We start from the raw sequence: 12,269 nt of genomic DNA on the forward strand, positions 1-12,269 counted from the left end.
TTTTTTCACTAAGTACTTTTTTGGAGACTTAACAGTTGGAAGAGCAATATCAAGAGTCAAACAGCATAGGTTCAAATCTTATCCCTAATTCCTGCTATCTACATGAACGTGGACAAGTTACTCTACTTCTGTGTGCTCCAGTTTCCTCTTCTATGAATGGAGATAATAGTTCCTACTTTGTACCAGCATTTTGAGAATTAAATGCCAAAGCACCCAAAAGAATGCCTTAAACATTACAACACTTGACACAAGGTTAAAAGGGCCATATAACCTTCCTTCCATCTGCTTCAATTCTTACCTCATGACCCAGTCTCCCCAGTTCCAGAAGAATTCTTAGAGCTTGTCAGTTGTGGTCAGCAGAGACTGGAATGGGTATGCACAGTGACCCTTCTCATCAGTAAGGCCCACATTCACTTTCATGTTGACAGAACATAGAAATGCCTAGCAAAACTGTTAGGCATTTGGCCTAACAGTTAAGACATCATTTGGGCCTCCTGAATCCCTCCTCAGGGTACCTGTGATTGAGCCTCAGCTCTGCTCCCAATTCCAGCTTCCCACTGACATAGACCCTGGGAGGCAGCAGATGCCTCAAGTAGTTTGGTTACTGCTTCTTATGTGAGTGACCCAGATTAGACTTCTAGTTCTTAGCTTCAGACTGTCCCAGCCCCAGGCACCATGGGCATTTGGGGAGGTAAGCAGTGGATCGGAGCACTCTTCTCTGAGACTTTCTGTTTATCTCCCAAATTAAAAAAAATTTAATAAGAAAATTTTAAAAAGAAAACCCTTAAGATATCTCGTGTATTTTCCCCTCATGTTATATTATTTTTGTTCATTCTCCTTCATCAGGACCTGTCTAGAGTAGCGAGATTTTTTTTTATTATGTATTTGATGGCTTAAGCCAGTTTCATTTATTTTTTATTGTGAATCTGACTACTTGGAATTTTTGTTCTTAATTTTAGACATTTATATCTCATTTTCTTAATGAGAAAATCTAGGAATTATAGCTTTATTGTCATAGTAAGTAATATTAAAATGAATGGCAAAATGTGAATTGGTGAATTAAAACACCTAATAATTGGATTGGAGAAATATAAAAACTCTGGGTTCAGTGAACCAGCACCAGTCTAATTTAAATATCTAATTAAAAGTTATTTGGAAGCACAGCATACACAAACTACATTACAGTTGTCTATGACTGGAAAGAAAGCCTGGTAACCAGAAGAAAAATCGTAATTGCATGAAGAAATGGGAATGGATTGTAATCTTTAATCAGAGCACTCCATTTTAATCAAGGCGTGTCTGACTCCACATTCCATTACCACTTCATTAGAATACGCTGTCCCTAGTGCTGAAACTGCTGTTCATTATTTAACAGCAGAGCGACCATGCTTCAAGCCAGGAAAGGAGGTAGCCACACCAGGATGGAACCAAGGGTTCTTTGTTAGCTGAAATACTATTTACCCGAAGTTGTCAGAGAGTGATGGAAAAAAAAACAGAGAAAGTTTGTGATTAGACGAGTGGAGATTAGAACTGACTTGACACGAACAAGCCTGCCAGCCTGCAAGCTGATTCATTTGAAAGCTATTCATCGCAGAGGGCTATTTAGCACATTGTCAAATATGACATTCTAAAAACATAGCATGACTGTTAGTACAAATAGCTAATGAACAGCGACATTTTTAGATTGCCTGTGTAGTGGTGGTAGGTATGTACAGCTAGGCACAAAGGACTCTATCATCATAGATATATGATGATATAACAGAATAATTCCAAACTTCTAAATTTGGATTTGTTTTCTGTGGCTTACCACAGCTGGCACTACCAATCAGAAGGTCATTTTTGTCTGTTTTCTCACCTATAGGATGGACCGCGGGGTCCTATGCCTACTTTGCAGCCTCATTGTGAAAATTAAATTGATATTAGAAGATTTAAGATATGTAATACAATTAGGACTGTGGTCTGGAAAGCACCAAACTCTTAATAAACATTTTTATCAGTATTACTAATATTATCACTGAAAGATTTTTCCCAACTAGGGAAGTGTAGAGTATAATCATTAATATAAGGATCACCAAAGCAAACCTAAATGCTAAATTAAATCCCATACAGAGTGCAAGTTAAATGGTGTTTTTGTTTCTGGGGAGTACAGAAGTTAGTTTCTTCTCTAAAGATGTTTCTTATGTTTGAAAATAAAAACAGTCTCCATTCTTTCAAAAAAACCTTTCGCAATTTCTTTTCCTCCCATTTTCTTAATGATATTGTTTAGTTCATCCAACCCATTTACACTCCTCTCTGCACCAAGCTCCTTTAATGAATCAGGCAGTATGGAAAACTAAGAGAAACCAATCAAGGAGTTTGAAGATCCTCTGCCATGAATGAAAAGAGCTGTCTTAAATATAACATACTATAGTAGACTTGCCCATAAACGAATGCATTCACACATTAAACAGGTTTTCTTTTTATCCTCATGTTTCTGGCAAGGGAACTGAGGCCTGGAAGAAGGAGGATTTTGTGTGAGCACCCTGCTTAAGAACTCAATGCTAATAGTGTGATGTCCAATCTGGATTAACACCTCCCTGCTAGGCAGTCCGTGTTCAAGGAGATTGTGACCTTCTCTTCCCACCTCCCCTTTCTCAGGACTTTGTCAAGAAAATAGTTCGGGGAAAGGATGTAATTTAAGGACTAAAGCTTCCCAGGGAAGGGCACAGTCCCACCTTCTCCCCACTTCCTGCAGACATTCTGTCAATAGAGTATGAACTAAGAAAAATCTCTGCAGTCAAAATGAGGTGAGCACAGCAGATGAATTACCGCTTATCTCCGGTTTTGCTTCCCCTCCTAATGAACAAATGAGTAAATCAATAGATCTCTAGGTCATATGCACCACTTTCACTCCAATGAAGTGTTCTCGTTTTTTTGTTTTTTCCTCTCAAAGAATCTAAGCAAACTAAACAACCAGAGGCCATTTTCACAGTTTACCATCTAATAAAACACAGCAGCAGTAATTAAAACAATCTGGGGCTAGGGAACGATGGAAGGGCAATCTGTCACCACTGAGACTGTCATGGAAAAAAAAAAAAAGATCCTGGGGAATGAAGCAGAAACATTGACAATTTGTTAGATCCAACTCCAGAGTGAATCATGGTGAAAGAATGAAGCAGAGACTGTTGCTGGGGGAAATGTCAATGTCGTATGAAAAGCCCACGGACAAATGTTGAAAAGGTTCTCAGTTTTCATCTTCTTCCAAGGCCAGGACAGGACTGGATTTCCTTTGCACAAGTGAGAACTGTCTCTTGAGTCATATTCACAAATTAGCTTTGGAAAGCAAAAGCTATTCTGGTATATTCATCTAGCATCTGTAAGGGTTAAAAAAGAAAAGTCAACTCATACCCTTACTTTAAGATATTTAAATTTTGATTTAGCTTGATTTTAAGAATGCTATGTCTTTCATGTTCATAGTTAGTGTCCTTTTCCTTGTTCTAAGGTAGTTCAGCAAAACTGCCATCCCACTGGCTGAATGTTTTCAGCCCTCTGACTGGAGTAAAATTTCTTAGTAGCTTCCAGCCTGCAACCAGCACTTCATGGGGTGAAATCAGTATGACCAGCTCGGCAAGATATTTGAACCCCTTGCTGTTCTTCTTAACCCATTTTTCAAGAAAAGTTTTCCCAGTCTTGTACAAAGCATGATCTCTAGTGAAGGCTTTTTGGTGCTCCGGTAATTGGCATTGTATGTTAACAAATTAATGAAGTCTCAAATATTAGAAAAAGCAGTCATTGAATTCAGAGCAGTTTTGCTAACCTCATTTCTCTTATCTTTTTTGTTAAAGTATGTCCAATTAGATAGTAGGACAACAGTAGGAACACCAACAATAATTTTAAACCCTATAAGGAATTGCTTAGGGAAAATACTGTTATTCTAATTCTCAAAGCAAAGATGTGGGAAGGCAATGGTTGCTCCAATCCCACATGCCATGAAACACCTTTAAATGGTGGGGACATTTGATATTTAAAAACCCTAAAACTTCTTTATTACTGTCTTTCAAATTTTTGAAATTTAAGTTACCAATAACAAAATGTAAGCATAGCAGAAGGTAGGTTTCTTGCACATTAAGCAGAGGTTTTCTGGTATTTAGAATTCATTGGGTTTTATGAAGTCTACCAGATAAGAGTAAAGTGATGGATGGGTACTTTCTATATTATCTTTGTCTACTTCCATTTTAAATTATCTTTGAAAAACTACAATTTAGTGCCAAAAATACTCATTAGATGCAGAAGTTGGAAAACAAAACATATTAAGTTTAGGGATGAAAAGACGTGAATCCAAAAAATAAAATATGTAAGAAATCTTTGAAAGAGTGAAGGTTTAAAGTATATGATTTTTACTACACATTTTCTCAATTTTTCTTTTTAAAAAGGATCAAAGGAAAATATAAAGAGATCTTATCTGTTCCTAAGAATCATATCTACTTCTGAGATGAGGAATTTATACCTCTAAGGTCTAGAGTAAGTGGTTGCTCGAGATCGGATGCATTCCTTGAATCAGACTACTCTTAATGATGATTTGGAAATTGTTGTTTTCATTGGCACTGCCCCATCTCTAGCCATCGATTATAGCATCAAGAAGAGGGACAAATCCACAGAATGCCATGCAGTGCTAGACAGGACAATTCTGAAAGCACATTTCAGAGACAGGCTCTCCAGCCACATAGAGTGAGAATAATTACAGAAGTAAGAGACAAATCAGGGCAAAGAGTAAAAGCCATGTACAAAATAGGAAAATAGAAAACTAGTATGGATCTACCTGTGAATTAATTATAGTTTAGGAAAATCTCACAATTATGACAGTCTAATACCTCAGTTTGTATAGTCAGCCTTGAGTTTACTTGAACATATTTCATAGGCTCAAACTAATTGAGTACAAAAAAAATTTATCTGAGCAAAATTGATACTTTGAGAATTAATTTTTAAAATATTTACTTATTTGAGAGGCAGAGTTACAGAGGGAGAGACAGAGAGATATTGCACCTGTTGGTTTACCCCAAAAATGGCCACAGCGGCTCGAGCTTGACTGACCCGAAGCCAGGAACTTCTTCCGGGTCTCCAACATGGGTGCAGGGACCCAAGCACTTGGGCCATCTTCCACTGCTCTCCCAGGCCATCAGCAGGGAGTTGGATCAGAAGATGTACAGCTAGGACTTTAGCCCATGCCCAGATCAGATGCTGGTGCTGCAGGCAGAGGCTAAAACTACTATGCCTCAGGGCCAGCCCCTTGATCATTGTTTACAGCCTCTATCTCTACTGTTGAAAAACATTGTTTTTTTCTTCTTACTATTTGTTGAATTCTTTATTTAGTCGAGGGTTAATCATATGATTATAAGATAAGTTGAAAGTATATCACTATAACAATTAAAAGAAAGAAGAAGAAAGGAAGAAGGAGGGAGGATGGGAGTGTGAGTGTGAGAGAAGATAGAGTGGGAAGTATCACTATGCTTTTAAATCTGTATATATAAAACACATTGGGGCGCCGGATTCTGTCCCAGTTGCTCCTCTTCCAATCCAGCTTTCTGCTGTGGCCCAGGAAGGCAGTGGAGGATGGCCCAAGTGCTTGGGCCTTGCACCCGCATGGGAGACCAGGAGGAAGCACCTGGCTCCTGGCTTCGGATCGGCGCGGCACGCCAGCCGTAGCAGTCACTTGGGGGGTGAACCGGGTGAACCAACGGCAGGAAGACCTTTCTCTCTGTCTCTTCTCTTTCACTGTCTAACTCTGCCTGTCCAAAAAAAAAAAAAAAAAAAAAAACCTTAAAGTGGCTCATCTTACAGAAAAAATTATAAAAATAATTAAAAAAAGAAAGGCAAGAGAGATCATGTTGATATTCCCATTGATTGCTATTTCATTAATCCATGTTCTAAGCTGGAAGTCATTGAAACCAAACAAAAAGGACACTACACCAATAGTTATAATAGTAACAGTAATAATAATAATCACTGAATGAGAGGTTACTATATGTTATCACTATGCTCCATGCTTATCTGAAATTAATTTGTTTAATCCTCACATCTCTACTTTACCCATATTGTAGAATAAAGTGAGGTTCAGTGGTAAGTCATTTGTTACAGATCTATAATTACAAAGGGCTTGAGCTGGTTATAATCAAAATCTCTAACCATGGGGCAAAAATTTACTCCTTTAAAAAGTAAAATGGGACATTAGGCACAATGTTGAATTGACTACCATCCACTATCAGAGTACTTGGGTGTAAGATCCAGTTCCACTTTTAATTCCAGCTTCCTGCTGACATGCATCCTAGAAAGCAGTACGTGGGTTGCTGCCATCCACATGGGAAACTCAGACTGAGTTCCTGGTTCCTGGCTTATGACCATCCTGTTCCAGTTATTGTGGGCATTTGAGGAGTAAAACCAGAAGATAGAAGATTGATCTTTTTTTCCTCTCTTTCAGATAAAATAATTACATTTCTTTTAAAAGTAAAATGAGGACTTTCATTGCCAGAAGATTAGACACATTGTTTCTTATTTCTTCTACTGGGTACAACTAAAGCTCTTAAGTTTGTGTTAAACATAACATTCAGAGAACTTAGAAAAGTGAAGAGAGTACAAATAAACTAAGGAACTAAGGGCCACAAAACAATCCCTCAATGTTCTTTTGTCCATATTCAAGACTTGCAGCAGAAAATGTGGCAAGTGAGAAATGGTAATAGACAGAAACCAAAAACACTAAAGGGAAGAAAAAGATAGAATCACCAGTCTCACTATCTAAAGGATTTAGTAAGGGGGAACAGAATTTTTAAACAATAACCATACTCATATAGCCAGACAACCCAGAAAAAAACAAAGTCCACCTATGGCAATAAACACATTATTTGTAAATGGTATAAATGTATACCAATTAAAAGATATTGATTGGAAGACTGAATTTAATGCATCTCCCAAATATGGGGTGGAAAGGGCAGAAACACAGCCTAACAATTAAGACACTAGCATCCTATATTGGAGTGCCTGGCTTAAATTCCAGGCTTGGCTACTGACTCTAGTTCCTGCTGATGCAGACCATGGGAGACAGTGGGGATGGCTCAAGTAATTGGGTTCTTGTCAGCCACACAGCAGAACTGGATTAATTTCTTGGCTTACAGCTTTGGCCCCAGCCCAGTCACAGCCACTGTGGGCCTTGTGAAACAGAACCAGTGGATGGGAGCTCTTTCTGTCTCATTGCCACTCAAATAAGTAAATTAAATATTTAGTATTTTCCAATTGTATGCTATCCATATTTTTAAAAACCCTCCTCAAATATAAAAACACAGGTAGGGTAACAATAAATGGGTGAGAAAAGACATCTCATGCAAGTATTAAAATAACAAAGGGACGATTCTGTTAATTACAGATAAAATAAGCTTCAAAGCAAATTACTAAAAAATAGATAAGGCCATTATATGAAATATGTGATCCTATAAGGACATAGCAATATTATACTTTTGCCCCAAAACAATAAAAGTACAAAATATACAAAGCTAAAATTAATAAAACTACAAGAAAAAATAGATGTACCCATAATATATTAGGAAATGTGCAAACAAGTCAAAAGCCCTCCCATGGGTAAACAAACTATGCCATATCTACACAATGATTGCTACTCATTAGCAATGGGATCAGACTATTTATGCACACAACAATCTCAATGAATCTTCAGAAACATGCTGAATGGAAAAAAGTCAATCCCAAAAGGTTATATACTACATGAGTCTATTTATGTGACATTCTTGAAATGGCAAGTTATACATTTGGAAAACAGAATAACCATTATCAAGTACTAAGGAAGTGGTGGGGGCAGGATAGACCATAGATGCGACTCACAAAAGGGCAAACTGAGGAATGCTTTGGTGTTAGAATTATTCTGTATCTAGATTGTACCAATATCAATATGTTATTTGTGATATTTTACTATAGTTTTGCAAGACAGTGCCACTAAAGAAAACAGAAGAAAAGATTAGAGCCCTTTGCATTGTTTCTTAAATATTTGCATCAACACTTTTTTTTTTTTTTTTTTTGACAGGCAGAGTGGACAGTGAGAGAGAGAGACAGAGAGAAAGGTCTTCCTTTGCCTTTGGTTCACCATCCAATGGCCGCCACGGCCGGCGCGCTGCGGCCGGCGCACCGCGCTGATCTGATGGCAGGAGCCAGGAGCCAGGGGTGCTTTTCCTGGTCTCCCATGGGGTGCAGGGCCCAAGCACCTGGGCCATCCTCCACTGCACTCCCTGGCCACAGCAGAGAGCTGGCCTGGAAGAGGGGCAACCGGGACTAGAACCCGATGTGCCGGTGCCGCTAGGCGGAGGATTAGCCTAGTGAGCCACGGCGCCGGCCACATCAACACTTTTCTCAAAGTAAAAACATAATTTTTTTTTTGAGAGGTACCCTTACAGAGAGAGGCAGAGACAGAGGGAAGTCTTCCATGCACAAGTTCACTCCCCAAATGGCTGCAATGACCAGAGCTGAGCTTGTCCAAAGTCAGGAGCTTCTTCTAAGTCTCCTACAGGGGTGCAGGGGCCCAAGTACTTGAGCTATCCTTTGCTGCTTCCCCAGGCCATCAGCGGAGAGCTGGGTTGGAAGAGGAGCAGGCAGTACATGAACTGGCACCCACATGGGATGCCAGCACCATAGGTGGAGGCCTAGTCTACTGCACCACAGCACCGGCCCACAAAAGTTAATTTTTTACCAACAAGTCAACATGGTCTTGTAGGTAATTCTGCAGTTATTCTTAGGCATGCACAGTCTCATCCTATTGTAAGCTGGCAGAAGCAGCCATCCCTCTGTAAGCTTACTTGGTATAAGAAGCAGGCATTCTGCCACTTGTACAGAGATCATCTTCCACAAAGTCCACACTCTAGTTTTCCTTACAGATCCATAAAGTTCCAGATCTCTGTAGGATGCAGACTCTCCTCTGTTTGAAATATAGCCTCTGAAGAGATGCAGAGCTATCTTTGAGTTCTCTATTTTTGTTACAACTCACTTTGAATCCGTATAGCTCACATCAAAGCTTTATTATTGGGTGATCCTTTACAATATATTCTCAGTTTCTCATTGCTTCAAATTGTACCTTAGTTCAAGCCAGTATTTGCTCCTAGACCATTACAGTGGCCCCAACTGATCTTCTTTCACTTCTTCCATTTTTCCTGCTGCAAGCTATTCTCTATGCAACAGCCAGAGTGAGCCCCACATTCCCACTTAGAGCCCTCCAATTGGTTCCTACCATCTTTAGAATAAAAACTCAGCCCTTTTCAAGGTTTACCAAACCCTATTAAGCAGGTTACTTCTGCATCTCTGCTCTCACCATAGCTTCTTCCCCCTCATTACCTCAACTACAGCCCCCATGACCTTCTTGCTCTTTTTCAGACACACCTGCCAATCAGGGCCTTTATTCACTGGTTATTCACTAAAAATGCTCTCTCCCGGATCTCTTTTCATGTTCTGTATGTCAAACATGAATAAAAAAAGGCTTTCCAGGATAACCCTGTATGAAAAAAATACACCATAAGGTTCTATTCATTTGCTTCCCCTTGTTCTTTTATAGCTCCTCTTATTAACTAACATCATATCTCATATGGTTTTTACTATTTCATTTATTTTTTCATAATAATAAAAAAATTGAATACATTATTTTGTCAGATAGAGTTAGACAGTGAGAGAGAGAGGGGGAGGGAGGGAGAGATAGAAAGGTCTTCCTTCCGTTGGTTCACCCCCCAAATGGTCGCTACGGCCACAACTATGCAGATCCGAAGCCAGGAGCCAGGAGCCTCCTCCTGGTCTCCCACGCAGGTGCAGGGGCCCAAGCACTTGGGTCATCCTCCATTACCCTCCTGGGCCACAGCAGGGAGCGGGACTGGAAGAGGAGCAACTGGGACTAGAACCCGGCACCCATATGGGATGCTGGCGCAGCAGGCGGAAGATTAGCCAAATGAGCCACAGCACCAGTCCTTAATATTTCATTTATTAACTATCTTGCTACTAGGATGCAAACACTACACAGGTAGGAACTATAATTTGTTCATAAAAGCACCTGTTATATTGTAGGTGTTCAATAAATACTTCGTGAATAAATGATAAAATCTAAATAGGGACTCACTGAGATTCAGGTAATGTTTTTATAAGTAGCCTTATCACCCTACCACCACTACCCTACACACACCCTACAGATTCTAGAATCCTTCCCAAGACTCATGAGATTTTACAGAGCTTTACGTTCTCATCTCTACTTCTGACTGTTCACTTTCTCAGTTTATAAATCGACTTGCTATTCTACATATACTATCTTTTCCACCCACAAAAATCCTTCATACATATGATAACTTGAATTTTTAATAGACTTACTCAATATTTGTGGACAAAGGAAATATTTATAAAGAGACACTGTAAAGAAGAATTTCCAGTAAACATTGAACATTTCCTTAAAAAACCTTCAGTCACTACCCTGTCAGCGTTTTTTTATCACCATATCATCCTGTAGGTGCTGCTGACCTCACACCAAGCTCCAAGGCCAGCTCTACACAGTGTGGTGCAGTCTTCATGTCACTCTCAAAGTCAGAATACATTCCTCTCTTCACTTTAGAGAAAAGAATTGTCTTCACCTTTCTTGCCTTTGGTCTCATGCTTCAAGTTCCCTTTTAACATCCCAAGAAGCTCTTTAACGCATCTTCCTAAATAAAATTCGCTTTTAAAAAAACATGTCTGATGTCAGCTGTGAAAAATGACACTTCTATTTCTTCTGCTGTGTGAGAACTTCTAATATCCCCCCAGACACCAAATATTGCTATCTGAATAAATATCATTTCTCACCCTCATTTGTGATAATATTTTTCATACATATACATACATATATACACAGATGTGTATGCTATTGTGATTAATAAATTATAGAAAAGTATTACTGAAATTACAGCGTTTCCGTCATTGAGTATTTTGTCAACCAATCCATTCTAAAAGATCAACTTCAATCAGGCAGGTGTCCTTAAGACTTATGGTAAAGCCAGTTTTATCACTCAAAAGAGGTAATAATTTATTGCCAATCCAATACACATTTTTCTCAAATGGAAACTGAAACCTAAGAATGCAAAGGGATAAAGGCAGCCATCCTTGAAGATTCCTGTCATGCTTGTCAAGTATTTTCATCTTAGAAATTGCCATAGGGATGAAGAAAACACCAGGACATGTTTGTCTAATGACTCAGAAATGTTGCTAAGTGGAAAAAGTTACGTGCAGACCAATATTTAGTGTGCCATTCAAAAAGGGTAAGCTTGTACTATTATCATTTGCTTATGAGATATATGGTCTTGCTTTCCTAGATGAAGAATCCAACTGCCTTGAAGTACAGAATACCAGAAACCTGGAAGGTGATAACTATGTTGGAGGGTGAAGGTCTGAAGCCAGCCCCACCCATCCTGCACTTTGGATAGCTCAGGACAATTGTGATCTTGGGGACTCTGGTCAGTTGTATTTCGAACAGTTGATCTCTAATCTTTTATGCTGTTGCATGCTCATCACCATGCTTGGTCTTGGGAAGAGCTGGTAGCCATTTGCATGTCTTCTGAAACACTACTTCTAGAATTTCCTATATTCTAATGTATTCCACTTGGTTACATCACCCATTACTTTCCTGGAATCCAATGGAACAATCAAAAACCTAGGTTCCATGGCCAACTATTCCATGCCAGTAAAACCCTCCCATTCTTCTAGCCTTACATAGTCTCTCTAGGTACAAGAGGCTTGAAATCAATTCTACCGGTTCAAATTCCAACTGGATTGACCTCTGAACTGCAACTGTGGTTATGTTACACACACCATTTGTGTCTACCAGTCACATCTGATAAGTCAACCAGAGCACCTGATGAGTTGACTTCCCACGACTATAAAGGACACTCTCAAACTAGAAAACATGGCTCTTCTGGATGGCTACTGAGGGAGGGGCCAGAGAGCACACGAGAGCTCCCATCTGTTGATTCACTCTCCAAATGCCTGCATCAACTACAGCTGGGCCAGGCCAAATTCAGAAGCCTGAAAATCCATCCACATTTCCCACATGAGTAACATGTACTCAGGTACTCAAGATATAATCTACTGCTTCCCAGGAAGCACATTAGCAGGAATCTGGATCAGAAGTGGGGTATCTGGAGCTCAAATTAGGCACTCAGTTAAGGCATGTGGACATCTCAAGTGGAATCTTAATGCACTGTACCACAACACTCATCCCACCCACCAATCCCTTCTTA

At 39.4% G+C, this 12,269-nt stretch overlaps 1 long non-coding RNA gene across 1 annotated transcript in view; it reads left to right on the plus strand.

The window, feature by feature from the left end:
* The window catches only part of LOC138844332 (uncharacterized), a 98,286-nt gene extending 86,805 nt beyond the window's left edge, over positions 1 to 11,481 (plus strand). Inside the window, exon 3 of the long non-coding RNA XR_011379996.1 lies at positions 11,346 to 11,481. This is a non-coding gene — a long non-coding RNA (uncharacterized lncRNA). The remainder of the gene's footprint in view (positions 1 to 11,345) is intronic.
* Positions 11,482 to 12,269: the final 788 nt, after the last annotated feature.

Source organism: Oryctolagus cuniculus, chromosome 11 (assembly GCF_964237555.1).
Source record: "Oryctolagus cuniculus chromosome 11, mOryCun1.1, whole genome shotgun sequence".
In the NCBI taxonomy this organism is placed as follows: domain Eukaryota; kingdom Metazoa; phylum Chordata; class Mammalia; order Lagomorpha; family Leporidae; genus Oryctolagus; species Oryctolagus cuniculus.